General features: G+C 44.4%; 1 non-coding gene across 1 annotated transcript; it reads right to left on the bottom strand.

Moving 5' to 3' along the window:
* Positions 1–16,378: 16,378 nt before the first annotated feature.
* trnar-ucg (transfer RNA arginine (anticodon UCG)) lies at positions 16,379–16,468 on the bottom strand. The gene is given in 2 exon segments: positions 16,379–16,414; positions 16,432–16,468. It is a non-coding gene; the product is annotated as a tRNA-Arg (tRNA).
* Between the last annotated feature and the right edge of the window lie 11,242 nt (positions 16,469–27,710).

Raw genomic sequence — 27,710 nt, forward strand, 5'->3', positions numbered from 1 at the left:
AGCACGTTAAATTCCCATCAGCATTAACAGGTAAAACAAGACAGGAAACAATCAGAGGCACTCAAATAATAATTTACTGTAATCTGCATTTAATACAATCCTGAAGGAATGAAATGTTTATGATAATTATGGTTACTTATTATTATGGTTAATATTATTAATCATGGGGACGGAATTCCATAAATTAAACCAGTGATTAAGAAGGAATAACAATTACTGTCCAGATAATGATGAACTGTGTATTTGGTGCGATGCTGTCTCCGCTATGCTGATAGTTTTGTCCTTCTCGGTGGTTCATGTCACAGGGAGGACGCTGCTGTTCAAATAAAGATGGCGAATTACTGCAGGGTGTCCTATAGATCGGAAAACCTGCGGCTAAGTTCCCCTCCGAGTCACTCATCACCCTGACTTGTAAATATATCGCCGTTCCATCACTGTCGCTGGGTTAAAATCCTGGAACTTCCTTCCTAACAGCACTGTGGGTGTACCTACACCACACGGAATGCAGCGGTTCAAGAAATCAGCCCACCACCACCTTCTCAAGGGCAACTCGGGATGGGCAAATAATTCCGGCCCAGTCAGCGAAGCCAACATCCCGTGAATTAACTTTAAAAAATATGACTTTCACGATATTGTTTCCATCTAAGAGGATGTTTTTTTTCCATTCAGATAATGAAACAGTGATAGTGAAGAGGAGGTGGCCACTCAGGACATTGTGCCTGTGCCAGTTCTTTGGGAGGAATGGGCTGAGGGAAAGGGGAATGCATTGGCTGCGATACGTTTGCAGCATTTACAGTTTGTATCCATCTGTGAATAAACACCATACCAGAGATTTGTTGAAGATTGAATTTTTGCACTGGAAGCAAGAAACTGATGCAAATAACAGACATGATTGTGGGCAACAGAAAATACTCCCTTTTGGCATTAATGAGAATGTAAATAGCAGAGGATGGTTTCGATCTATCGACCTCTGGGTTATGGGCCCAGCACGCTTCCGCTGCGCCACTCTGCTGCTTGTCCTTTAATATCTACTGTTCCACTATGGTTTTAAAGTGTTTCACATGTTTAGAATACATTTCCTGCTGTGGAATTGTGCTCTCTGGTGTTGAGAAATGTTCTTTGTTGTTGTGTAAAATTCTTCCCTGCAGTACAAACGTGTTCCCGGTTGTATAAATATGATGGCCGAGCCAGCGAATCTCATATCCATTGAATTTTTAAAAAAGTTCCGCTCTGTTGCACTTCTCAGCTCTGGCCAGTAGATGTCAGCACACTCAGAGAGCGACAGAACAGACAAGAACCGTTCACATTTTATTGGACAGCGAAGGGGGATATCTGGAATTACTAACGGTGGAGATGACATTTCATAATACTTTGTTATACCAAACAGAAGTTGTGCTGAAACCGTCAGATTGTTGTTTTGTATTTGAGAGTGAGATACATTCTTCACTGCCCTTTTCTGGCCAATTCTGTGAACGTGGGATTCAATATCTATGTCACTTACTGGTACTGTATGTAACTGAGAGACATTCTGAAGCTGTCAGTCTTGGTTACTGTATGTAAGTGTGGAGACATTGTCAGTGGAACTGCCAATGTGTTTGAATTTATCCTGACAGTCACTCTCTTGGACAGCACATTTGTGTTATATTCCATTCCTATCTGTATCATTGTTTTCTGAGACTGAGAGAGGTGGGTTACATTGTGAAACTGTCAGTGGAACTGTATGTGTGGAAGGATTTTGCTCTATCAGTCAGCTTCTGGTGCTGAAAGTGAGTGTTGGAGTCATTCTGTGTCTCTCATTCTCTGGTACAATATACCTGTGTCATATTCAGACTGCATATTGCATTTTCTGGTATTGTGTGAGTGTCTGGACACTTTTTGACTTGCCAGTTGAACTGTAGGTGTGGAAGTGTTTTATGCTCAGTCACTTTCTGGTAATGCAAATGAGTTAGGGACTCATTCTGAATCTCTTAATGGTGTGTGTGTGTGTTTAACTCTATCAGACAGTACTTCTGTATGTGAACATGGAAATCATTCTGAATCTGAAGTCTTTGGTGCCCTTTTTTTATTCATTCGTGGGATGTTGGCTTCGCTGGCTATGCCAGCAGTTATTGTCCATCCTTAGTTGCCCTTGAGAAGGTGGTGGTGAGATACCTTCTTGAACCACTGCAGTGCATGTGGTGCAGGTACATCCTCAGTACTATTCAGAAGGGAGTTCCAGGATTTTGACCCAGCGACAGTGAAGGAACAGCAATATATTTCCAAGTCAGAATTTTGAGTGTAGTATCCATTCTTTATCCATTACATACATGTCAGACTCTCGTAACGTGTGTGAGTGTAGCATTCAAAGCAGATTTGTCAATGGCACTCTGTATCTGTGATATTGTAAAGGAAGTGTGGGATTCATATGTTTCTTTCATCACTTGGTTGTGTTTGTGTGCATGAGATTCATTCTGTATCTGTCAGTGGGATTAATTTTATGTCTGTCAAACTTTGGTATTATAAAAAATTGTGAGATTCAATTGGTGTTTTTTAATCATCGATATTGTATGTGAAAGTGGAATTTACAGTGTGTGTGTGTTAGTGTGTGGTCTTCCATTTGTATCCGTCAGCATCTGTTACTCTATGTGATGCTTGGACTCTTTCTAAATCTCTCAGTGGTACAATTGGTGTGTCATATTTCTTTAGTATCACTCAGATTCAGCTATTGTGAGTGAGTGCAGTGAACAGCCTGTATCTTTCAACATCTGGCACTGAAAATGTGCTTGAGAATTATTCTCTGCTTCTGTGTGAGTGTGGGATTCATTATATAACCTTCAGTCTCTGGGACTAATTATATGTTTTGATTCATTCCACATACATTTCCAGCAGAACAACAAGCCACTGATATGGTAGGTTTAAAGAAAACAATGTGTGTCAGCTTTGGCTGAGTATTAAACCTTTGTCACTGTGAACACAATTGTGAAAGATAATGTATCCTTCAATCTGATCCTGGATTGGTCCGCAAGTGTAACTCCAGCTTGTACGAAACAATTTGATATGTGGCATTCAGTCTGATTCTGAGTCAGACTTTCCACACAAATGCAAAATGGAGCTCAGTCCTGAATTGGTAAAGTATCTTTAATTTGACACTGTGTGAGGATTTAGAATTAGCATGGAGTTTATAGCTCAATCCATAGTCATCAAATTAATTTTGTATCCTAGTTTCATAATCAGGGTGAGTTTTAACTAGAATCTGAGTTTGGATCTCAGGTTATACTCACTTTCAGAATATCTCAAACTGATAATGTAATTGAGATTTGGATTTGCATCTAATGTATGTGTCAGGACACAATGTGGGAATTAATACTGCAATTTATAAACTAGTGATGTGTGCAAATATTGGACTGCTGCAAACATGGATCTCAGTGTACATTATTAAGGTTAAGCCTGTAAACTTGAAACTGGAAACATGGATCAGTTTTATTTGACATTTAGTTTGTAGCTGAGGCTGTACTATTGTGGAATTGACCTGGTGAAAATTGGATCGTGGGTGAGAATGTGGACTACCCGTCTGTGGTACTGAGTCGAGGTAACATGGAAACAACATCTATCTCTCCTGCACAGTTTGATTGATGGATGGAAAGTGTGACTCTGGAATTATTTCTGCTGTCTCGGATAGTGAAATTGATGACCTGTATGTGTCTCTGCGCTCTGTCAGTGATAATATACGTACTGTGTGGGAGGAGCAGGCGGGAATCTTCATTCTAGCTTGGCTGGAGGAAACACCATATTTATTCTGGTTCCTTCAATTATTTGCCTGTTGGAAAAAAGTATATTTTAGGACTCAAGTACAGGTGGGGTGAAAGATACGGATTCCGTCAGTCTAACTTCTATAATTAACCATTGTGAAAGGTTTGAGAGGCTTTAGCCAGGCTCTAGCTCTGATTGGTCAGTCCGTTCTCATTCCAAATCTTCAACCAATCGGAGAGCCAGGTAGCAGGAATTGGAAGTGCCGATTGGCTTATATTTTCAAACTCGAAAAGCCCGCCAATTTGACGGAAAAAAAGACAACAGCCGAACGGCTTAATTTCCAGGCAATTTTAATCTCACACTTTAGGAGCTGTAATATTGCATTTTGCGTCACAGAATCCTGGCGCTATTTTAGGAACAGGTTAAATTTGTCAATCTCTTATCTGTAACCGGCGGTAACAAAGCAGCGATTTAAAACAGAGCCAATCTCAGCTCACTGGAAACGCAATAACATAGGTTACCAACCGACTCCTTCACACAGGCTTCATCGGGACAGAGAGAAACAGCTGATTTCTGATCCTGTCCCCTGAAAGCGGCCGGGAATGTTGCAATCGGAAGAGCGGAGCGCTCCAGCAGCCACACGCTCAGCATAGCTGCCCTTTCTCAGGAGCCTGTGGACGCGGCCCGCGGGGAGCTGCAGTCCAGCCCGGGAGGAGCGAGACTTGGCTTTGGCTTTGGCTTTGTCCTGGGCTCTACCGCCGGTCTTTCTACAATCTTACACACACTTACACCACGAATGAAGAATTCCTCCCGCACTCAACCTTCCCCTATCTTCTGGGGAATGCAGTCGGCCTCCTTCTGAATGGTCAATGTGTTCGGAATCTCATTGGGTGGCTTTTATAACCAATCAGAGAGCAGCCTATTTCACCAGCTTTCAAAGGTCAATGAGGAAATGGGCCGGAGATTGACTGAGCCAAACTGGCAGAGCTGAAACGGGTTTTCAAATTGAACATTAGCGCCAATGTATTTGAGAATGGCTGAAAAAAAGAGACATGTCAAAGCTTTTCCTTCTGCATTCAACAGGACACTCCCAAGAAAACCAATGTAAGGGGAAGACAACAATTTATACTGATAGAGAATATACTTCAGGGTGGAAAGTAACGGTCTTAGGCCCGGTCATGAGCTTGTGTGATACACAGCGCGAAATGATCTGATCAGGGGAGCCATTACCCTGCAGGATGCCTTTGATGAGCCCGATTTCAGCATCAAGCTTGCACGGTGAGCAAATGGCTCGGGCCCTATTTACAAAGTTGCCGATAAGACCAATCTTACAGAGCGTGGGACTGTAAGAATCCCAACGCGTATATTGACCAGTGACGGTCGGCTTGCGGTAAACCTGCTAGAGAATCCTCTGGAAGATTTCTCAACTAGTGTGTCAAGGAAGGGGAGTTATTTTGACTGCTCCATTTCATAAGTGAATTTGAGCGCAGGACGGAGCCCATAAAGACATGTAAGGAAATTGTTACATGCAGCTGCGGATTTAAATATAGCAAACGTATCATCCACATATCGGAAATATGCGAGAGGGCGGGGGTGAGGCGTCTTTCCACCCAAGACCCGAATTTTACGTTCGAAAAACGTGAGTGATGAAAACGTTTGATGTATTTCATTTCATTAGTCCTTTATTTCCTTGTTGGAAATTCCACCACTCTTTCTGTTGTTCTTTATCTCATTTTGGAAACCACAGAGATTAAATCCACGGGTCCGGAATTGTGGTCTGACCACGGGTAAGGCTAAAAAATGCACCGCTGCTGCGAATCGAACCCAGGTCAACTGCTTGGAAGGCAGCTATGCTCACCACTATACCACCATCGCACATTTCTTCAAATTACAGTCAGCATTTATAGTACCGCGAAACACACTATATCTTTAGCATTTTGTGTCTGATTGATAAACTGTTTTGCAATAACTCTCACCATGTTCATCGACACCAACACCCATCTAGGACCCTCCACCCCTGCCTGTCCCTCCGTCCCCACCCCATCTTCCAATCCCAGCCCCGGCCGTGTATTCACTATACCCCCTGACCTTCCCCTCTCCGACGCTGAACGTTCAGTGCTCAGCAAAGGACTTAGTTTCATACCCTTACGCCCTCATCTCAATGAATTTTGGGCTTGGCATGATGATGAACTCTTCTTCCACCGTCTTCGTCTCCATGCTCACTTCTTTGGGCAGGAGTCCTCCCCCCGTTCACCGAATCCTTTCACCCACCTCCAGGAATCTCCCTCCACCTGGACCCCTCCCTCTGGATTCTTACCTTGTCTTGATCTTTTCATTGAGAACTGTCGGCGTGACATTAGTCGTCTCAATTTCTCTGCTCCTCTCACCAATTCTAACCTGTCTCTCTGAACTTACTGCACTCCATTCTCTCAGGTCCAACCCCAACATTGTCATCAAACCCTCTGACAAGGGTGGTGCTGTTGTTGTCTGGCGCACTGACCTCTACCTCGCAGAGACTGAACATCAACTCGCAGACACTTCCTCCTACCTCTACCTGGACCATGACTCGACCACTGAACATCAAGCCATTGTTTCCAGGACTGTCACTGACCTCATCTCCTCTGGAGATCTTCCTCCCACAGCTTCCAACCTGATAGTAGCCCAACCTCAGACGGCCCGCTTCTACCTCCTACCCAAAATCCACAAACAGAACTGTCCCAGCAGACTGATCATGTCAGCCTGTTCCTGCCCCACGGAACTCATTTCTCGTTATCTTGACTCCCTTCTCTCTCCCCTTGTCCAGTCCCTTCCCACCTACATCCGTGATTCCTCTGACACCTTACGTCACATCAACAATTTCAGGTTACCTTGCCCCAACCGCTTCCTCTTCACCATGGACGTCCAATCCCGCTACACCTCCATCCCCCACCAGGATGGTCTGAGGGCTCTTAGCTTCTTCCTTGAAAAGAGGCCCGAACAATCCCCAACCATCACTACTCTCCTCCGTCTGGCTGAACTTGTTCTCACCCTGAACATTTTCTCCTTTAACTCCTCTCACTTCCTCCAAATAAAAGGTGTGGCTATAGGTACCCGCATGGGCCCCAGCTATGCCTGTCTCTTTATGGGATATGTGGAACATTCCTTGTTCCAGTCCTACTCCGGCCCCCTCCCACAACTCTTTCTCTGGTACATCGATGATTACTTCGCTGCTGCTTCATGCTCTCGTCGGAAACTGGAAAAATTTATTAATTTTGCTTCCAATCTCCACCCCTCCATCATTTTCACATGGTCCATCTCTGACACTTCCCTTCCCTTCCTTGACCTCTCTGTCTCAATTTCTGTTGATGGACTGTCCCCCAATATCCATTACAAGCCTACCGACTCCCACAGCTATCTCGACTACAGCTCCCCACACCCTGCTTCCTGTAAGGACTCCATCCCATTCTCTCAGTTCCTTCGCCTCCGTCGCATCTGTTCTGATGATGCTACCTTCAAAAGCAGTTCTTCTGACATGTCCTCCTTCTTCCTTAACCGAGGTTTTCCACCCACGGTCGTTGACAGGGCCCTCAACCATGTCCGGCCCATCTCCCGTGCATCCACCCTCACGCCTTCTCCTCCCTCCCAGAAACATGATAGGGTTCCCCTCGTCCTCACTTATCACCCCACCAGCCTCCACATTCAAAGGATCATTCTCCGCCATTTCCGCCAACTCCATCATGATGCCACCACCAAACACATCTTCCCTTCACGCCGCCTGAGGGAATTCCGTAGGGATCGTTCCCTCTGGGACACCCTGATCCACTCCTCCATCACCCCCTAATCCTCAACCCCCACCTATGGCACCTCCCCATGCCCACGCAGAAGTTGCAACACCTGCCCCTTCACTTCCTCTCTCCTCACCGTCCAAGGGCCCAAGCACTCCTTTCATGTGAAGCAGCATTTCACTTGCATTTCCCCTAACTTAGTCTACTGCATTCGTTGCTCCCATTGCGGTCTCCTCTACATTGGAGAGACCAAACGCAAACTGGGCGACCGCTTTGCAGAACACCTGCGGTCTGTCCGCAAGAAAGACCCAAACCTCCCTGTCGCTTGCCATTTTAACATTCCACCCTGCTCTCTTGCCCACATGTCTGTCCTTGGCTTGCTGCAGTGAAGCCCAACGCAAACTGGAGGAACAGCACCTCATCTTCCGACTGGGCACTTTACAGCCTTCTGGACTGAATATTGATTTCAACAACTTTAGATCTTGAACTCCCTCCCCCATTCCCACCCCCATTCCGTTTCTTCCCACTACCTTTTGTTTTTTCCATATATAGATTTTTCTTTTCCCACCTATTTCCATTATTTTTAAATATATACCTGTAATGCCCTGTCAGTCTTTCCACTGCACCCCCACTAGAGCTGTACCTTGAGTGTCCTGCCATCCATTCTTAATTAGCACATTCTCTTAGATAATATCACCACCTTTGACACGTCTTTGTTCCTTTGTCTGTGACATCTTTTGATTATCTGCTCCTATCACTGCTTGCTTGTCCCTACTACCACACCCCGCCCAACTTCTCTCTCCCCCCCACCCCCCACCTTAAACCAACTTATATTTCACCCTGCTCCTAATTTTACTCAGTTCTGCTGAAGGGTCATGAGGACTCGAAATGTCAACTCTTTTCTTCCCTGCCGATGCTGCCAGACCTGCTGAGTTTTTCCAGGTAATTCTGTTTTTGTTTTGGACTTCCAGCATCCGCAGTAGTTTTTTGTTTTTATTCAGAATAATTTCCCGGCCCCGCTCTCTGCAATCAGGTCTGACAGTATCTCTCGCGAAGAATCAAACATTAACTCTGTCCCTCTCTCCACTGATGCTGCCAGACCTGGAACAGGGCGAACGTTTCGATTCCAATGTGACTTCTTCGCCAGTTCTGGGAGGCTCTGTTTCACTCGCCGCAGATGCTGCCGGAGCTGCCGAGTTATTTTCAACCGCTTCTTTGTTTTTATTTCAGAATGTCAACAAAGCCAGGCCATTCAGGAGAGACTTTAAAAATATTGTTTCACGCAAAGATAGAGGTGTGAAACTGTCTTCCCTAATAAGCAGTAAATGCTGCCTCAATGAATAAAATTCCAAATCCGTGAGTGATAGATTTTTGCGAGGCAACAGTATAATAGGATATGGAATCAAGGCAGCTGGATGGAGCTAAGACACAGATGAGCCATTGTCTAACTGAGTGGTGGAACAGGAAGGAGGGACTGAATGGCCTTCTCCTGTCCCTCCACAGAGACCCGGAACTCTGGGCTCAGACACTCTCTTCTCCATGGATCCCCGTCATTCTAGACTCGGGCACTCGCGTCAGGATCACACTTCACAAATAATCACTGACATGATCGGATTCTCCCGCTTTTATTGCTATATTTTCAGCTGTAGTACTTTTAAAACTCCTGTTTTATAATTAGAGTGAATTTTACTGTTTTTATAAAACGATCAACATTGAACTTGCGCCTAACACAGGGATCCAGGCAGGGATGGAAAGTCCAACTTAGAGTGAGTGAAGAAGAGTCGCTGAGGTTGAAAAGTGCACCGATGTCTTCAGCATCTCAGGAGGGCTCGTCCGGGAATTAAACCTGACAACTCGAGCAAACTAATTTAAAGAACACCCCTAAATGAGAATAATACCACTAAAGACTGGAACAACGAGGCAGCCAGGGACGCTGCATCAACCAAAGTTAACTTTCATTGTCTCCCAAATCCTTTTAACCAACCTGTCACATCACAATTGTCAAGTCAGAAAATGTAAGAGTTACACCACAGCTCAGGTATTGACAAGGAATGTGAAACTGGGTCCATGTCTCACATCAATGACCTTTCACCAGAACTGGGAAAAGTCAGTTTTGTAATAAGCTGTAAGTCAATGTAAGGCAAGAAAATAAATCAAAAGCGAAAGCCTGTGATATGTTGGAAATTAGTTTTAAAAAATGAGAAAATAGTTTATGCTGCTTGGCCAGAGAGAGGGAAACATAAACTCTTAGATTTTCAACAGCACAAAATGAGGCCCGTCGTGTCCTTGAAAACTCTCTGTAAGATCAATGGAACAAGTAAAGAAACAAAGGATGTTTCTGGAGGAGGAGTGAATGGCAGATTGATGAACAACTGTCATCCGAAAATAAAAACACGTGGAAAAGGAATCTCGAAATAACCTCTGTAAACAGGAAAAGCGAAGTCAAAATGGGGCGCGGGAGGGAGGGAGAATGGGTGGGTGGGTTGGGGACACTTTTCCAGAGCGATATTGTTGATCTCAATGATCTCACTGGAAAGCTGGAAAGTGTCTAATTGAAAGATGAGGCGCTGTTCTTCGAGCGCACCTGAGCTTCATAGGAACATTGCAGGAGGCCGCGAGCCGAGTGATCTGCGGAACAGCCAGGCCGCCAGTCATTTTGTTTCACCAGCTTGACTGTGTGGATGAGTTGGATCGAGTTCCTGCTGATTTACCGGCGGAACTTGGGTATCAGTTCTGTCACGAGAAGCTGACACTCCGACACCTTCTGTCCAAAGATACTCCAACTCCAACATTTACTGTCCTACTGTGTCCCTGAGTCACATTCTGCTGAGTAATTTATTTCATTCCTGTTCAAATCCCTGATTGTTAATTCCCTCTGAACCGGATTGCTCAAACACAAGAAAAGGCTCAAACTCGTCTCAGTGTAAATACCACAATACAGTTAAAGTGTGGATAAAATCAAATTAAACTGCGGGACTCCAGTTCTGCCGGTTTCTATGTTCTTTCAGGCACGATTGAAACCGACTGATTTCAACATCAGGATCAATCCAGATTCCCGTTACATGGACAAACCTTCTTTAACATTTGCGTTCATTTTCTTCACGTGTATTGCAGTGATATACTATCTGCAATGATTTCCCGGGCTCTTAAACATGCTCCTAATTTCAATAAATGTCACCATCTCGAACGCAAAGAAGTTTGAAAAACCTTTTGGACAACGCACCCTGATCCGGCCAAATGAAAATCAAACTGTGGGACTCTCAGGCTGTGTTTAAACTAAAGAAAACCTCTAGGGCCAAGGTAATGGCAATCAGCACGTAAATGCATTGAATGGGTACATTAATGTTGATAAACTTCCAGCAAACTCTGGTGAACTCACTTCGGTGACTCTTCATGCTCTGTTCGGACCTGGAAAAATATATCAAATTTGCTTCCAATTTCCACCCCTCCATCACCTTCACATCGTCCATCTCCAATACTTCCCTTCCCTACCTTGACCTCTCTGTCTCCATTTCTTGTAATAGACTGCCCACCAATATTCAATACAAGCTCACCGACCCCCACAGCTACCTCGACTACAGCTCCTCACACCCCGCTTCCTGTAAGGGCTCCATCCTATTCTCTCAGTTCCTTCAGCGCCTTTGCATGTGTCCCGATGAGGTAACTTTCCAAAACGGCGCTTCTGACATGACGTCTTTCTTCCTTAACCGAGGTTTCCCACCCACTGTAGTTAGCAGTGCCCTCAACCATGTCCCTTCCATCTCTCGCGTCTTTACCCTCACAACTTCCTCTCCCTTGCACAACCACGATAGGGTCCCCCTTGTCCTCACTTTCCACCCCACCAACTTCCATATTCAAAGGATCATCCTCCGCCATTTCGTCCAACTCAATCATGATTCCACCACCTTACCCTCATCCTCCCCGACCACCACCCCCCCAACCCGTCAGCATCCCAGAGGGACCGTTCCCTCGGGGACAACCTGGTTCACTCCTCCATCACTCCCAACACCTCATCCCCATCCCATGGCACCATCCCATGCAATCGAAGAAGGTGCAACAATTGCTCCTTTACCTCATCCCTCCTCACTGTCAAAGGGCCAGATCATTCCTTTCAGGTGAAGCAGGGCTACACTTGCACCTCTTCCAATTTGGTCTACTGCATTCGCTGCTCCCAATGCGGCCTTGTCTATATTGGGGACATCAAACCCAGACTGTGTGACCGCTTTGCGGAACACCTCTTGTCTGTCTGCAGGCATGACCCAGACATTTCTGTCGCTTGCCTTTTCAACACACCATCCTGCTCTCATGCCCACATGACCCTCCTTGGCCTGCTGTGAAGCTCAATGCAAACTGGAGGAACAGCACCTCATCTTGCGATTAGGCACTTTACAGCTTTCTGGACTTAACTTGAGTTCAACAACTTTAGACCAGGAACTCTCCCCTCAATCCGCACCCCCTTTATTAGTCCCCTTTTTGACTAAATTATTTTATTTTACTTTTTATCCACTTGGTTTTATTTTTATTCATTTATCCACAGTTTAATCCGCTTTTTACCCCCCTTCTATTCCATTTTCTAATTTTTTAATTCCTCACCACCGCCCCCACCCCCACCCCATCCCCCAAAGTGTCACCTGTTACGTGTTCCATGTTGTTCTTTCACTCAATGCTACCCTTGTTTCCAATGATCACATTCTGCTTTCTTTCCTTTACACCACTATCAACACCTTTTATTTAGCTCCACCCCCCAACCCCCCGCCCCCAACCACCTGATACAATATAAATGTCATCACGTTTGCGCTTCTCTTCAGCTCGGAAGAAGTGTCACACGGACCTGAAACGTTAACTCTGCTTCTCTCCCCACAGATGCTGCTAGACCTGCTGAGATTTTCCAGCATTTTCTGTTTTTGTTTCAGTTTTGCAGCAGCTGCAGTATTTTGCTTTAATCTACGGCATTTAACAAATCGACTCATGTACTTTGGCATCCATGAACTGTTGGCACAGGCCCTGAATATTCAGTCTGGTGTTTAATGATGGAAATATAGTTTCAACACCATGTCCAAAATGTCTATGCGCAGTGTGAAAACCCACCGTTGAAATACTGGAACAGACAATCATTTGGTAGCAAAAACAAACCCCTTCCGGCTTCACAGAGGAATCGATCCAATAGGAAAACAAACTTCATGAACGACATTTGAAATTTAACCACATCAGAAATTGCTCTAATATTCAGTTGGTCTGTCCGCCACTGGACTAATGAACGATCAACTCCTGTGTCCAATCAGTAAGATATGCAGCCACCGAGAAAGAGGTTTAACAGAGAGGGGAAAGCCCGGTTGATTGGATTTGGTTATTGTTAACAAAATCATCATCAGACTGATTTTTCATGGTTAATATTCCCCAAAGCTGATGGAAGAATTTGCAGCTGGGGGAATATAGAGAATGCAAGGGTGACAGGATTCTCTGTGTCAGCAGCAGATACTGGTAACTGACTGGTGGATGGGGTTCTAGTATTCAACAGGAAATCGTTAATCGTGAGAGGAAAATGTTCTCAACAAAGGAATGAGCCTCGTTTCAGTTCCCTCCAGATTTCGTTTTTCGTTATGAAGATGGGGAGGAGAAATTAACTTTGACTGTTAAGAAAAACGAGTGGGTGATGATTTGTTAGGTCCAGGAAGATGTGAATATAGAAACGGACGGAGACTGTTCTCTGCTCAATCCAATTCAGCTCAGTATTTGAACTTTATCCATTCACCGTGTTTTTGTAACCCTTAAAATAATTACTGAACAAACAAACAAACAAAAACTATCAGATGCAGTTTCTAAATGTTCAGATTGACCTCCAGGTTCAAAAGCATATTGCGGGAGAGGGTTGCAGATTTGCACGGTCCTTTGTGTGAAGAAACCTTCCTGATATCACCCTTGATCGGCTTAGCTCAAATTTTATGTTAGGCCCTTTTGTCTTGTAGAAATGGGGATCGTAAACTCAGCCACAATTGCTCGCTCTCTCTCCTCACCATTCACCTGATTTGTTCTGCTCTCTGTAACTCTCTTTGACTCTCGGGCTCCCTCCATAAGCTGCTTAGTTCCAGAAATTAAATCACAACTCGGTCCCTTCATTTAAACCAATGACTGCTTCTTTAAGGAAGTTCTTCGTTCCGATTTATCGAGTAATTTGATGGAACATGCAAACAAGGAGCAGGTGTCGGCCAAGAAGTTTTACGATGTTGCAGGGATGGGGTCAGACTGAGAAATCATGCCTGACGGTCGGGAGTACAGGACGGCGAGGCAGCGACAGAATGAGACAGATTAGTCAGTGAGAAATAGCTTCTCTTTGTGCAAGGCACTGGTTTTAAACGAATCAGTGGGGACATGAGGATTCATCTTCCATGGTGGGTGGTAAGGATCGGGAATGCACTGTCTGGGGCAAGTGGGAGAGGCAGGTTAAAATCGGTGCTTTCATAGTGGAACTGGACAACTGCCTGAAGAGAAACGTTTACATGGCTATGGAGAGAGGGCAGGGGACTGGGATAGCTGAGTTCCTGTTGAAGAATCTCAGGACAGACAAAAGGCCGAATGGTCTCCTTCTCTGCTGTAACTTTTCCACTTGTACGGGTGTGAGGTTCTCTCTGCATCACTTTGTCACTGGAACAGGATTTGAGTGTGGAATTCATTCTCCTTCTGTCGGTCTCTGTGGATTAATTCTTTATCGCTTTGTCCGTGGGACGGGATTTGATTTCGGGATTTATCGGGGATCTGTCAGTTTCTGATGATGTGCCTGTGTGTATGATTCATTCTGTATCGCTCGGTCTCTTGTACACCGTGAGAGTGTGTGATTCAATGTGTATCAGTCAGTGTCTCGTGCCAGGCCTGAGTTAATGATTCTATCTGGATCTCTCTGTCTTTTACTCACAGTTTGAGTGTGGGATTCATTACGTGTCTGTCAGTCCCTGAGACACTTTACAAATCAGGATTCATTCAACCCAGAATATACCTCACTGAAAGTGGGCCATTTGTTCTAACAGGTAAACTGCCCGACAAGATCCTCCACCTAGAATACTTCATGTAACATTATCTGTTTATCGCTGAAATTCATTCTCCTCCTAGACTTACCTAGACTTCCTTTAAATGCAGTTTATCTAATCGTCTCAGTTGCTCCAGGCGATAGTTGGCCTGTAACTGCTGCCGATTCAATGGGAATAAATTAATTAATCATGTTTTCTAAATTGTATTTCATATTTTCATTCCTATGTCTGCCCCATCACATCACATCACAAATTCCTCACATTGACCTGTTTCCGCGACACCGACAATGTGAATTTCTTCCGCTCTGTTGCGGCCAGTAGATGGCAGCACATTCTGATATAGTGATGTTGACAGATCATAGACAATCGAGAAGACTTGTTCACATTATTTGGAAAGGGACAGTTTTAGAAATACTAGGAGAGTGGAGTTGACCTTTTCTTATATGCATTTTGTAACAACCAATAGTTATCGTCTGTTCCTCGATACGATGATGACATCCACTCAGGGCCGTGAGTTTCTGCCATGGGTCTTCATGTGAGTGAACAGGTCAATTCTCGGTCCACAGATCTTTGGACACATGGGACAGGATGTCCCAAGAGGTAGTGAGATCCGGAGTGCAGGATTTGCTTCCTGTCACTTCTCCTCAGCCGCCGTTCTGCCTCATCATTGAGACCTTGTGACTCAGAGTGTGCTGCAGCTTGTGGGATGAGTTTTGGTCATTTTGAGTGATGAGAAGCAAGCTCCTCGCAGTCATTAATATGAATGCTGCAGCGCTTGAATGAACATTTCAGAGAATCACTGATGCGTTTTCTTTGTCCTCCCCTAGAATGTTGGCCATTGGAGAATTGAGAAAACAGGACCTGGAGGGTGCGACACTTTTCGACCATCCGGACACAGCGTGCAGTCCATTCAAGTTAATGTTTCAGGAGTTTGGCCTGAATGATTGATGAGCTACCTTCAAGAACGCCACTCCAGTTTATTCGGCAGCGCTCCCATGGAATCTGGAGAGTGCCGCGGAGACATTGCGGATGGAACTTATCCAACACTCTTATGAGTCGCCGATGCACAGTTAAGTAATTATAACGTTGTATACGACCCATCAGCCGTTGTCTTGTGTGTGAGAGCGAGATACAGGCTTATCGTCCCTTCTCTACTCCATTATTGCTTCATTCAGCCTCCCAAAATCTTTCATAAGTTTAAAGACCTGTATGAGACCACCCCTCAGCCTTCCTTTTTCAAGGAATATGGGCGCTTTTTGCAAGCTCAGCATTTGTTGAGCATCTCACATTATCCTCGAAGTTACGAGTGAAGCAAATTGCTGTGTGTCTGGAGTCACATGTAGGGCAGGGAAGGGAAGGGTGGATGATTTATTTCCCTAAAGGGCATTCGTGAACCGGGTGGGTTTTTACTACAATCGATGATAGTTTCATAGCCGCCATTACTGAGCCTAGGTTTCAATTCCAAATTTAGGAAATATTTTAATTTAAATCTGCTCTGGTGGGATTTAGACCCGTGCCCGCAGAGATTAACCTGGTCCTCTGTATTGTTAGTCCAGTGACATCAGATTCAGGTAATTCAGATTCATGCGAAAATTGGAATTATCCCAAGGCATTTTATTAAACCGATTGATGCAAAGATTTTTGTTCCAGTTGGATAAATCAATAACTTAACGAACCTGATCAGATATTGTGGGTCTGTTCGGAACTACACAAAATACAAAGATGAGTTAGAAATTAATGCACAAATTAACAAGAGCAGAGAGTGTGAGAAAGAGCCCTGAAATGTTTGGAAGGTAACGCAGAACCTTCAGCTGACGAATGAGACGGCGGTTTTCAGGAAGTTAAACAGATTGCTGTATAAAACGACCGCGGCAGGACTCGAACCTGCAATCTTCTGATAACCTCAGCCAACACCACCGAAGTCAGACGCCTTATCCATTAGGCCACGCGGCCATCGCTTAGTCTCTACCGTGTGGCCTCCCCTCTAGCGTTGCTAAATTGCAGAAAATAAACCACAGAACAGCCTCTTCATATAAACCATTACCAAAGGAAGCCGTTCTTCACGAATTAATGAGCAATTTTATCAATGTTTCCGACATGTTAAGACGATAGTGTCAGAGAGAGAAACTTCCGCGAATTTTGGAATTGGGGGAGGGGTAGGGGTGTGGGGGCGTTGGGGCGCAGTCAAAAAACATGACTTTTCCGGAGTGAAATTAGGAAACTTCTCTCTCAGCAAAGGGGACTGGAATTTCAGAGATCCCATCGGGAAACAGCACTTTAATTTTAAATCTCAGTTTGATAGATTTGTATTCATCAAATATATGATGGATCAGTGAGAAAATGGGTATTTATCTGTATCTGAAATTTGCTCCTTGTAATATTATGGAAGACATTGAGTTATACATTCATTGCAATCGAACCCAGGTTTCTGTGATGATAAATAATATTTCCACTCCTGAATCGCCAATCATGCTGAAATCATGTTACAGCACATAATGAGAACACTCGGCCCGTCTGGACTCTGCTGACCTTCTGAACGAGCAGCTCACCTACTGAACTCCACAGCCTTTTCCCTCTAACACTGCACATTCTAATTTTCAGATCAAGATCCAACTCCCTTTTGAAAACTTCAATTGTCCTGCCTCTACCACACACTCAGGCAATACATTCCGCATCCTAAACACATGCTGCATGAAAAAAAAATCCTTATGTTGTAATTTCTTATTTTGTAAATTAACTTAAATCTGTGTCCTCTTGTTCTGGATCATTCCATGAATCCAACAATTAACCCGTATTTACACTGTCCAGACCACTCGTGATTTTGAATACCTCTATCAAATCTCCTCTCAAACTTCCTCACTTCATGAAACATATTCCAACATCTACAATCAATCAATGTGAATGAAGTTCCTCATGCCTGGAATCTGTCTTGTCAATTTTTTCTGCAATCTCACTAATGCCTTCACAACCTTGCTAAATTGTGTTGCACAGAATTAGATACAATACTCCAGGTGAGATCGAAACAGTGTTTTCTACAGGCTTCACGTAACTTATTGTTTTTTTACTCTATGCCATATTGATGAAGCCAATGACGTTCTACGCTTTACTGGCTATTCTCTCAACCTGTCCTGTAACGATAAATGATTTATGAACATATGCGCCCACATCCCTCTGTTCCCACAATCCCTTTAGAATTGTAACCTTTATTTCGTGTTGTCTCTCTCTGTTCTTCCTCCCAAAACGAACGACACTAGGTTACTCGGCAATAAATTTCATCTGGTAATTGTCCGCCCATTCCATCAACATATCTAGATCCTTTTGGAGTTCTACTCTGTCCTCCTCACAGTTGGCAATGCTTCTAACTTTTGTATCATCGGCAAATTTTGGAATTGTGAGGTTGCAACAAGGTCTGGATGATTAATAAATAACTGGAAAAACAGGAGCCCTAAGACTGGACACAACAACACAAGAAATAGGAACAGCAGAAGACCACATGGCCCATCGCGTCTACTCTGCCATTCAACGCCATCATGGTTGACCTTGGGCCTCAACTCTATTTTTCTGCCAGATCCCCATATCCCGCAAGTCCCTGAGAGACCTGGGGAGCTCCACAAGATAACTTTCTCCAGTCCAAAATGCAACAGTTCACCACAAATCTTTGGTTACCGTCACTCAGCTCATTTTGTATCTGTGCTGCTACTATCCCTTCTATTCAATGAGTTCTATCTTACCTCAGAAGTCTTTTGTCCGGCACTTTATCAAATGCCTTTTGCAAGTCCATGTAAATCACATCAACGGCTTCACCCTCATCAAAACTCTTTGTTTTTGCATCAAAAATTAACCAAAGTTAAGTAACACGATTTGTTCTTATCAAATTGTTAGGAAATAGAGCGGTTTAAGTAAGTTATATTGGTATTTGTAGTTGTTAGGAATGAGTTTTAGCTTTAAAGTTTAAGTTTGATTTGTATTTCTGTATGTGTGTTAAGAAAGGTCAAATGGAGTTTTAGTTTCGTTTTAAAAAGGTTCTTGCATTTCTAATGAGGTTTACGACTTAGGAAGTTAAGCAAACACATCAATTTGGCCTGTTGCCTAGCAACAGGGAAGCTGAGAGGCAGGTCCCTCCCACAGACACACACGCAGAAGACAAACAGCAGTTTTGATTAGGAAGCTGCGGACCTCAGTTGGTTTTTGAAACTTGCTGCCAAGAGAGACTGGAAAAGGGGGCAGATAGTTAGTCCCAAGCGAAAGAAAAATCCCAAATTCCAGGAAAGTGGAAGAAGGGAAAGTTCAAAGCAGACCTTCTGGTGAAAGGAAGGATGGGAACCTGGATAATGTCCTGTTAATGAATTTAAGAGTGAGGGGCAGAGGGAAAGGCTCCAAGTTTCAGAGTTAAAGAGTCAGAAGCTGCAGGAAACAGATTTAAAGCGAGAACAATTGGCAAGGGTCAAGAAGGCCCAAAGAGACAACTGAAGGTCTTTAAATTTTGCCATGGGCAGGTGAAGCAGAAGCGTACTGTTAACAGCTGAGTCGATGAGAGAGAGAGCGTGGAAGATAGCTTGTATGCATGTGGTGACCCAGGGGAGAGGAACATTGCAAGGACAGTTCTAAATCCTGCAGCTGAATTCTTGCAGAAGGCGTCTGAATGAAAGCATTGGTTTGGGAAAAGGTTCCAAGGTGAAGTGTGGAGCGCAGAGATTGGAAATCCTCGTGTGAAAGACGGAGTGCAGTGAAACTGGTTGGCTCACGGTTTGCAAAGCACCTGGAGGGAGTTGAGGAGAGATCCATTGCATCTGGTTAAGTTGGCATCTGTCACTTGGTTTCAGAGTCTGGCATGCCTGACCACAGGGTGCCTATTGATAAATAGACTGTGTAATTAGTGTGGAAATTAAAGTATAAGATAGCTTTTGTACCTTATGTTATCCTTACAAATCTGTATAGATCTGTAAAGGTATAGTTGTGGGTGAAAGAGTTTTGGAAGATAGTTCATTTTTTCTCTTTGAATAAATGTTTTATTTATTTTTTGTTAAAAGGTGATCAGATGACTCCTGTGACTCTGTTCAGTAGCTACTTTCTACGTATTTAAACAAAAAAAATAAAAGTTAGGATCTATCAAGCTGGGTTCCACTCTGGATTTAGGATTGTCCAGGGGTAATCTCAGCTGGAACCATAACATAATCCATGCTGCTTTTACTTATTAATGTGCATTTTCCCGAGGTAATTTTCATGTTGTCAGGAATTTTACTTTCTGAAAGGTAGCTCACCACCCAGGTTAAACTGGCTGCCCTGTAGTTTCTGGGCTTATCCTTACACATTTGTTTGAACATAGATGCAACAATAGCAATTCTCCAATCTGCTGTCACCACCCCGAGTCTAAGGAATATTGGAAAATTGTGGCCTGCGTCCCTGCAATTCCTGCTCTCCTCCCTCAGTATTCTGGATGCATCTCGCCTATGTCTGGTCCTAATCAACGTTAAGCACACAAAGCCTATCAAATACCTTCTCCTGAAATTGTTTATTACCTTTACACTAAAATATCGATCGAGGTGAAATGGTTCACTTTCTGCTCAGTGCAACTCCTAGGATACAAACAAAATATGATCACATCAAAATCAAACTATGGGGCTACCAGATCTGGCAGTCTCAGAGAAGTTACAGTTCCATCAGAGAATATTACAATTCTCTCAGAGAAGATTACAATTCTCACAGAGAAGATTAGAATTCCCTCAGAGAAGGTTACAAATCTCTCAGAGAGAAGATTACAATTCTCACAGAGAAGATTAGAATTCCCTCAGAGAAGGTTACAAATCTCTCAGAGAGAAAATTACAATTCTCTCAGAGACGATTACAGTTCTCTCAGAGAAGATTACAATTCTGTCAGTGAAGATTACAATTCTCTCAGAGAAGATTACAATTCTCTCAGTGAAGATAGCAATTCTCTCAGAGAAGGTTACAGTTCTCTCAGAGACGATTACAGTTGACTCAGAGAAGATTTCAATTCTCTCAGAGAGGGTTACAATTCTCTCAGTGAAGATTATAATTCTCTCAGGGGAGATTACAATTCTCTCAGTGAAGGCTACAATTCTATCAGTGAAGTTTGCAATTCTCTTAGAGAATGTGACAATTCTCTCAGAGAGGATTACAGTTCTCTCAGAGAAGGTTACAATTCTCTTAGTGAAGACTACAATTCTCTCAAAGAATACGACAGTCCAATGCATTCATCCAGAAAATGGATTTGTGTCATTGGCGTGTTCGGGTAACAATTCAGTGCGATTGTTTTTTTTTCAAATTGTCTTCATTTCCTTCATGTGTGATTCATTGATGAATTCTCTGCAATGATGGGCTCAGTTCGCTAATATAAGCAAACCGATCCACCTAGACCGCAAAGAGTTTTCGAAAGTGCACTGAGCGGCTTACAGGACAAATAACATCACGTGAGAGCTCGCTTGAGATTTGAAACAGAGACCGCTCACATTCTCACTTATGAAACGTCCCATTGCGAGAATCACACCGCGAGACCAATGATGTAACTGCATGTATATAACGCAGCCAATATTGACTTTCATTGGCACCCAAAACAGATCAGCCATTATTTCAGAGGGCTATAGGTAAAAGAGAACATAGAAGAAATACACCAGGCAGTGTCTAGGCCAGACAGTGTCCATGGAGACGGTAAGAAAACTCAAGCTTCAGTTACACTCATTCTCTTCTTGGGATAAATTAACTCTTAAACTTCTCTTATTAGGATAAATTAACCGTCCAATTACATGAGCAACAGTTCCTTCATTTACTCCACGTATTTTGCAGTGATAATTTCGCTGTAATGGCTTCTCAGGTTCTGAAACCTCGCCCCGGTTTAAGTAAAATCCGCCTTTTCGCTCGCCAAGAAATTTGGATTTCAAGCGGTGATATACGAAGTATCATCTGGGATTTGAAGCCACGACCTCTAGCATGATCATTTAAAAAAAATCTCGAAGCGCGACTCATACCTCTAGACCAACGAGCCTTCCACAGGTAAGTGAGATAACCGCTATGTGCATTCCTTGTCCTCCAGAGTGCGTCAACCCTCCTTTTGGGTTTCTGTCGTAACACCAGAAAACAATTAAGAATTACACCTCATGGTAGGCAGCAGTGTGGACAGTGAAAGGGTGTTCACGTTTCAGGTCGATGACATTTCATCAGAACTCAGCAATGCTAGAATTGTGATCAGTTTTACACTGTAACTCCTGACACCGAGCTGGAACAGGAACTCGGCACCCACTCAGTCTGCCGGTGCGTGCGCCGTTCCTCCCACCGCTGCCGTCCTCGTTGTTCAGCCATTGACCGTCGCCCACTTGCTGCCTCCCACTCACTACCCTGTTCCCGAATGTCAGGTGCACAGACCCCAGGCCCTCCCCGCCTCTCTCGCTGCGCTACACGCCGACCCTCTTGCCACACCGCTCGCTACCCCACTACCAAGCCGCTCACCTCCCACTCGGCACCTCCCTCCTGACCCCTGTCACCGCCCATCTCACCACAAGAACTGAGGAGATGGTGACAAGCAGAACAGCAAGTGAGGCGGTGAGGGGTAGGGAGCAGGCGGAGGAGCGGGTGGTTACTGAGGCGCCGAGCAGTCCGGCAAGCGAGACGGTGAGCAGGACAGGGACAGCAGTGCCGAGAGAGGCACACAAGAACAAGAACACGCAAATCAGGAGCAGTAACAGGCCATTCAGCCCCTCGAAGCTGCTCCAGCATGGCTGATCTGAATGTGGCCTCAACTCCACTTTCCTGTCTGCCCCCCATAATTCTTTACTCATTCTTTTGTCAAAAAATCTCTCCAACTCAGCCTTGAACATTTTCAATGACCCAGCCTCCACTGCTCTCTGGGGAAGAGAAATCCACAGATTAATATCCCACTGAGAGAGAGAAAAAACAAATTATCTTCTGTCAGTCTGAAATAGGAGAGCCCGATATTTTTAAACTGAGTCACCTGATTGTAGAGTCCCCCATAAAAGGAAACAGTCTCAGCAACCACCCTGTCAAGTCCCCTCAGGATTTTATATGTTTCAATGAGATCACCTCCAATTCCTCTAAACTCCAATGGGTATAGGCCCAACCTCCTCAACCTTTCCTCATAAGAAAACCCTCCCATTCCAGGAATCAGTCGATTGAATCTTCTCTGACTTGCTGTAATGCAATTATATCCTTTCTTAACTAAGGAGACTAAAACTGTACACAGTCCACCTGCTTCACCAACTCACCCAGTCAGTCATGTATTCGCTCATCCACAGTCAATGACTCGATATTTAAACTACCAGAATATGGCAGCTAAAGCTGTAAAAAGGGGCCACGTCCTTTTGTTCCATGACTCTGCCGTTGGGTTTAGATGGGGGAGTTAGATGGTGGCGGTGCTGTACATTTCACTGACATCAGGACGGCAAGATCCCTGGAGAAATGTGCAGGAGCATCGGGGAGGCAAAATCTTTGTGTGAATTGGTAATTGCTGCTGACCGGGAAATGTGGACCATTGTGTCCTGTGTATGTTGAGCGGAGCTGATTCAAAGGCACTTGTTTTCACCGTCCAACCCGCCCGTTTCCATAGTCGACACATTATCCTCCAACATTTCCACCACAGCCAGCATGATATGACCATCAAAAACACCCTCCCTTCTCCTCCACAATCACCATTCTAAAGCGACCAAAGATAAAAACAAAAAACTGGGGATGCTGAAATGCAAAACAAAAACAGAAATACCAGGAAAAACTCAGCAGGTCTGGCAGCATCGGCGGAGAAGACGTTTCAAGTCCTCATGACCCTTCAACAGAACTAAGTAAAAATAGGAAAGGGGTGAAATATAAGCTGGTTAAAGTGGTGGGGGGGGGGGGGGGGGGTGGGGGGAGGGGGGGGGTGGGGGGGAGAAGGTTGAGGGGGAGATGTTGTTGGGAGAAGCAAGCAGTGACAGGAGGAGATAACCAAAGATGTGACAGACAAAAGAACAAAGAGGTGTCGAAGGTGGTGATATTATCTAAAGGAATGTGCTAATTAAGAGTGGAGAGCAGGACAAGCAAGGTAGCTCTAGTGGAGGTGAGGTGAAATAAACGATGGGTGGAATACATTTAAAAATAATGGAAATAGGTCAATGGACGCTGCTATCCAGCCATTCACACCTCATCTGGGCCAATCGTTTGTTTCTGTGTCTGTTCCCTTTGGCATTTGCCCCGTGATACTTTTTTTTTGTAATTTCATCTCTCGGGCACCCACACCATCACAGACCTCCGTTTTTCTTCAACCTCTTCCCAGCCTCCGACTCTTTCACTTGCTCAAAACCTATTACATTTCTCTCTTTCCTCAGTTCTGCTGGAGTATCGTTAACTTGAAACATTAATTCGTTTTCCAATTACAGTTGCTGCTGAGTGTTTCCAGCATTTCCTGTTTTTATATCATAGTAAGCTCCTTGCCTGATAACACAACCCGTTAAATTCAATAATCTGGAACTGGTAACAAACCACATTTAAACAGACATAGTCATACCTGCAATTCAATTTCGATTTTCTGAAAGATGACAATATTTTACCGTCTCCATTCCGTGCCCGCGGGATCAATTCTCATGCCAGCTTCTCACACCCTTCATGCCCCACAGGATGTAGGACTGATTTCTATCCATGAATCATAGAATGATACAGGACAGGCACAGCTCATTCCGCCTGTGCTGGGTGTTTGGTTGAGCGATATAATTACTCCCACATCCAAGCTCTTTCCCCATATTCCTGTATTGTTTTTCCTTTCAGATATTTCTCCAAATGTATTTTGCAAGTTATTATTGAATCTGCTTCCAACACCCGTCCAGATAGCTTCCATTTCACAACAACACTCTGTATAAAATACATTCTCCTCATCTCTCTCCTGACTCATTTCCTAATCAGCGTCAAACTGTGCCCTCTGGTTAGCGGCCCTTCTGTCAGTGGGAACAGTTTCTCCTGATTTACTCTATCAAACTGGTCATCATGTGACCACCTCATGGCGGGAGTTTCGCAACGTGAAACAATTGGAGAAAATTCGAGGAAAATTTTAACAAAATTGATTACGAAATTTAATTTATCCAAATTTGAACAATTTCAACAACAGCACCGCAATTGAATAAAACTTCCCAAAGCTCTTCAAAGGAGCTCAGTCAAGCAACATTCGACACTGAGTCATAAATTTGGGAAGCTGAACAAAACCTTGGTCAAAGGGATGGATTTTACGAGGGTCTTAAGCGGGGTCGGGGGGGGGGGGGGGTGTGGGGTGGGGGGTGGTGGTTGGCAATTGGGGGCGTTTCTAGAAGGAATTGCAGAGTGAAAGGCTCAGACAGATAGAAACGTGGCCGCCGGTGAAACAATCAAAAGCGGAAATGAATAAGGGACCAAGTTTGGATTCAGAAAGAGAAAGGGAAATGTCTGGGAATGGAACTGAGAATCCAGTCTGGCAAAAGTGAAATCTACCCCTGGACCATTAATATTCACACAGCTGCTCATTCCATGTGTCCAATTGGAAACCTGACTGAAGGCACATGCAGTCTGACAGAGCGCCTGTGATAATCCAATGTCTGGTCTAAAGCTGCAACAGGAACTGTTCATTCCAGCTGTGATAATCGTGTTGGCCTTGATGTTCAGAGGTGTAGACTCACATCATTCTTTTTTCGAGCTGTCTGTCAGAAACAGTTTGGAAAGATGATGGAGCAGTTATGGGAAGTAATGTTATGCTGCATGTCACTGATGGTCGTTGGCTACATATCACCGAAAAACTGTATCGTTACGGCACAGAAAGAGGACATTTGGCCCATCATGTCTTCACAGGCTCTCCGAATGAACAACTCTTGAACCATTCCCCCACCTTCTCCCCGTAACCTTACATATTCTTCATTTTCAGATAACATTATAATTCCTTTTTGAATGATTCAGTTGACCCTGCCTCCATCATACACATAGACAGTGCATTCCAGGCCCTAATCACTCGGATCAAAATACTAATTTTAAAAAAAACTTCTGAAAACAGTCCGCTTTTTTTTACTAATCAAATATCATTTTCGATCCTCTCACGAGTGAAAAGAATTTCTCCCTATCTACTCTGTCCAGACTTCTAATGATTTTGAACACCTCTATCAAATCTCCTCCTAACCTTTTTTTTCTCTGAGGAAAACAGCCCTATCTTCTCCAACATATCCTCATAACCGAAGCTACTCGTCCCTGGAACCATTCACGTGAATCTTTTCTGCAATCTCTCCAGCACATTCACATCCTCCCTAAAGAGTGGCGCCCGGAACCGGACGCAATACTCTTGTTGAGGCTGAACTCATGAATTATACATATTCAGCATAGCCTCTTACTCTTGCACTCTATCCTTTTGTCCATAAAGCCCAGGATACTGTATGGTTGATGGAAAAACTCTCTCAACCTGTCCTGCCACCTTCACTAATTTAGGTAGATAAACATCCAAGTCCCTCTGCTTCTCCACCTCCCTTAGAGTTGTACCCTTCATTTTATGTTGTCTCTCCATGTTCTACCAACCAAACCTCTCTCCATTGAACTTCATCTGCCACCTGTCTCTCCATTTCCACCAAACGGTCCAAGTCCATTTGAAGTTCTACACTATCCTCCACACTCTCCACAATGCTTCCTAGCTTTGTATCCTCCGCAAACGTTGAAATTTTGTCCTGGGCACAAAGGTCTCGGTCATTGATATTTATCAGGAAAAATAAAGGTCCCAACCCTTCTGCCAGGACGAAAATCCATTTACCACCAACCTCTGTTCCCTGCCACTCAGCCAAATCTGCATCCTTGTAACGATGAAGCGACTCTACTCCTTTTGCCACCTGTTTCACTGTTAGGTGGCGAATTTTCTTGTTAAATGGTTAAGGTTGGAAAGTGGAGAGTTTCTGGATTTACCTGTACAGAAGGAGGTTGGTGACGGCAACTGAGAACATGGATGAACCAGTTGCTGATTTGCTTCAAACCTTTAACTAAAAATCGACTCTGGTGGGACTCGAACCTCTTATATAACAGCAGCTAGAAGTCCAACACGCTATCCGTGGCGCCACAGAGCCAGAGACATGGAGGTCCTATTTGCCATTCGACACAAGGGAATTTCTGACAGTGCAGAACACAAGGTTCAAACGGTCAGTAATTTCCTACATTTGAACAAAGACGACATTTCAAAAGCACTCATTACCTGTGAAGTGTTTTGTACGCCCTGTGGCTGTGAACAGAGCTATAGAAGTTCGAAAGAAATAGCAATTTCCTTCAAAGAGACATAGGTTGGAAAGCAGGGGGGACAAGTGGTGGCTGAATTTTTTTGCAGAGAAGGGTGAAGTGATTCATTTTGGTCGGAAGAACACGGGGAGAAAAGACAAAATAAAGTTTACAGTTCCAAAGACGGTGCCGAAACAGCGGGAAATGATGTACATCTGCATAAATCATTGAAGGAGGCAGTGCAGGCTGAAAGAATCGTTCATGAAGCATACAATATCCTCGGCTTTATGGCGAGGAGCTTAAATTACCTCGGTACATTGTAGCGGTAGGGGATATTTACCTTGGAGACGAGGAATCTGAGAGGAGATTTCTTAGAGTTCTTTGCAGTCCCGTGTCTTCTGGACAGAGGGTGGGTGATGATTTAGACATGGGCTGCTTCAGTATCGGAGGTGTTGAAAATGGTGTCGAACATTGCGTAATCATCAGCGAACATTCCCAATTCTGCTGGAAGGAAGGTCAATGGTGAAGCAGCTGAAGATGGTTGGGCCTAGGACACCACGCCGAGGAACTCCCGCAGTTATGTCCTGGAACTGAGATAATTGATCTCCACAACCACAATCATCTTTCTTTGTGCTGGGTATGACTCCAACCAGCAGAGAGCTCCTCACCCCCCGGCCCATCACCAGCCCCGCCCCTCCCAGCCCCCGCCCGACGATTCCCATTGTCTCCAGTTTTGCTGGGGCTCCATAATGCCACACAGTCAAATGCTGCCTTGATGTCAAGGGCAGTCACTCTCAACTCACCACTGGAGTTCAGTTTGCGCTGGAGGACGAGGGGAATCAGGTTGTTTTGTTTGCCCACCCAAGCTGAACGTTGGGCTTGAGGTGGCGATCAGATTCGGAGGGGAGGGTGACTACATTTCACTGAGGTTCAAGGTTGCAGATCAGACCTTGGCGGGATTGCTGCTATATTCCCAGGACGTGGTGATCTC

The sequence above is a fragment of the Cetorhinus maximus genome, chromosome 31 (genome assembly GCF_964194155.1).
Source record: "Cetorhinus maximus chromosome 31, sCetMax3.hap1.1, whole genome shotgun sequence".
Classification (NCBI taxonomy): Eukaryota; Metazoa; Chordata; class Chondrichthyes; order Lamniformes; family Cetorhinidae; genus Cetorhinus; species Cetorhinus maximus.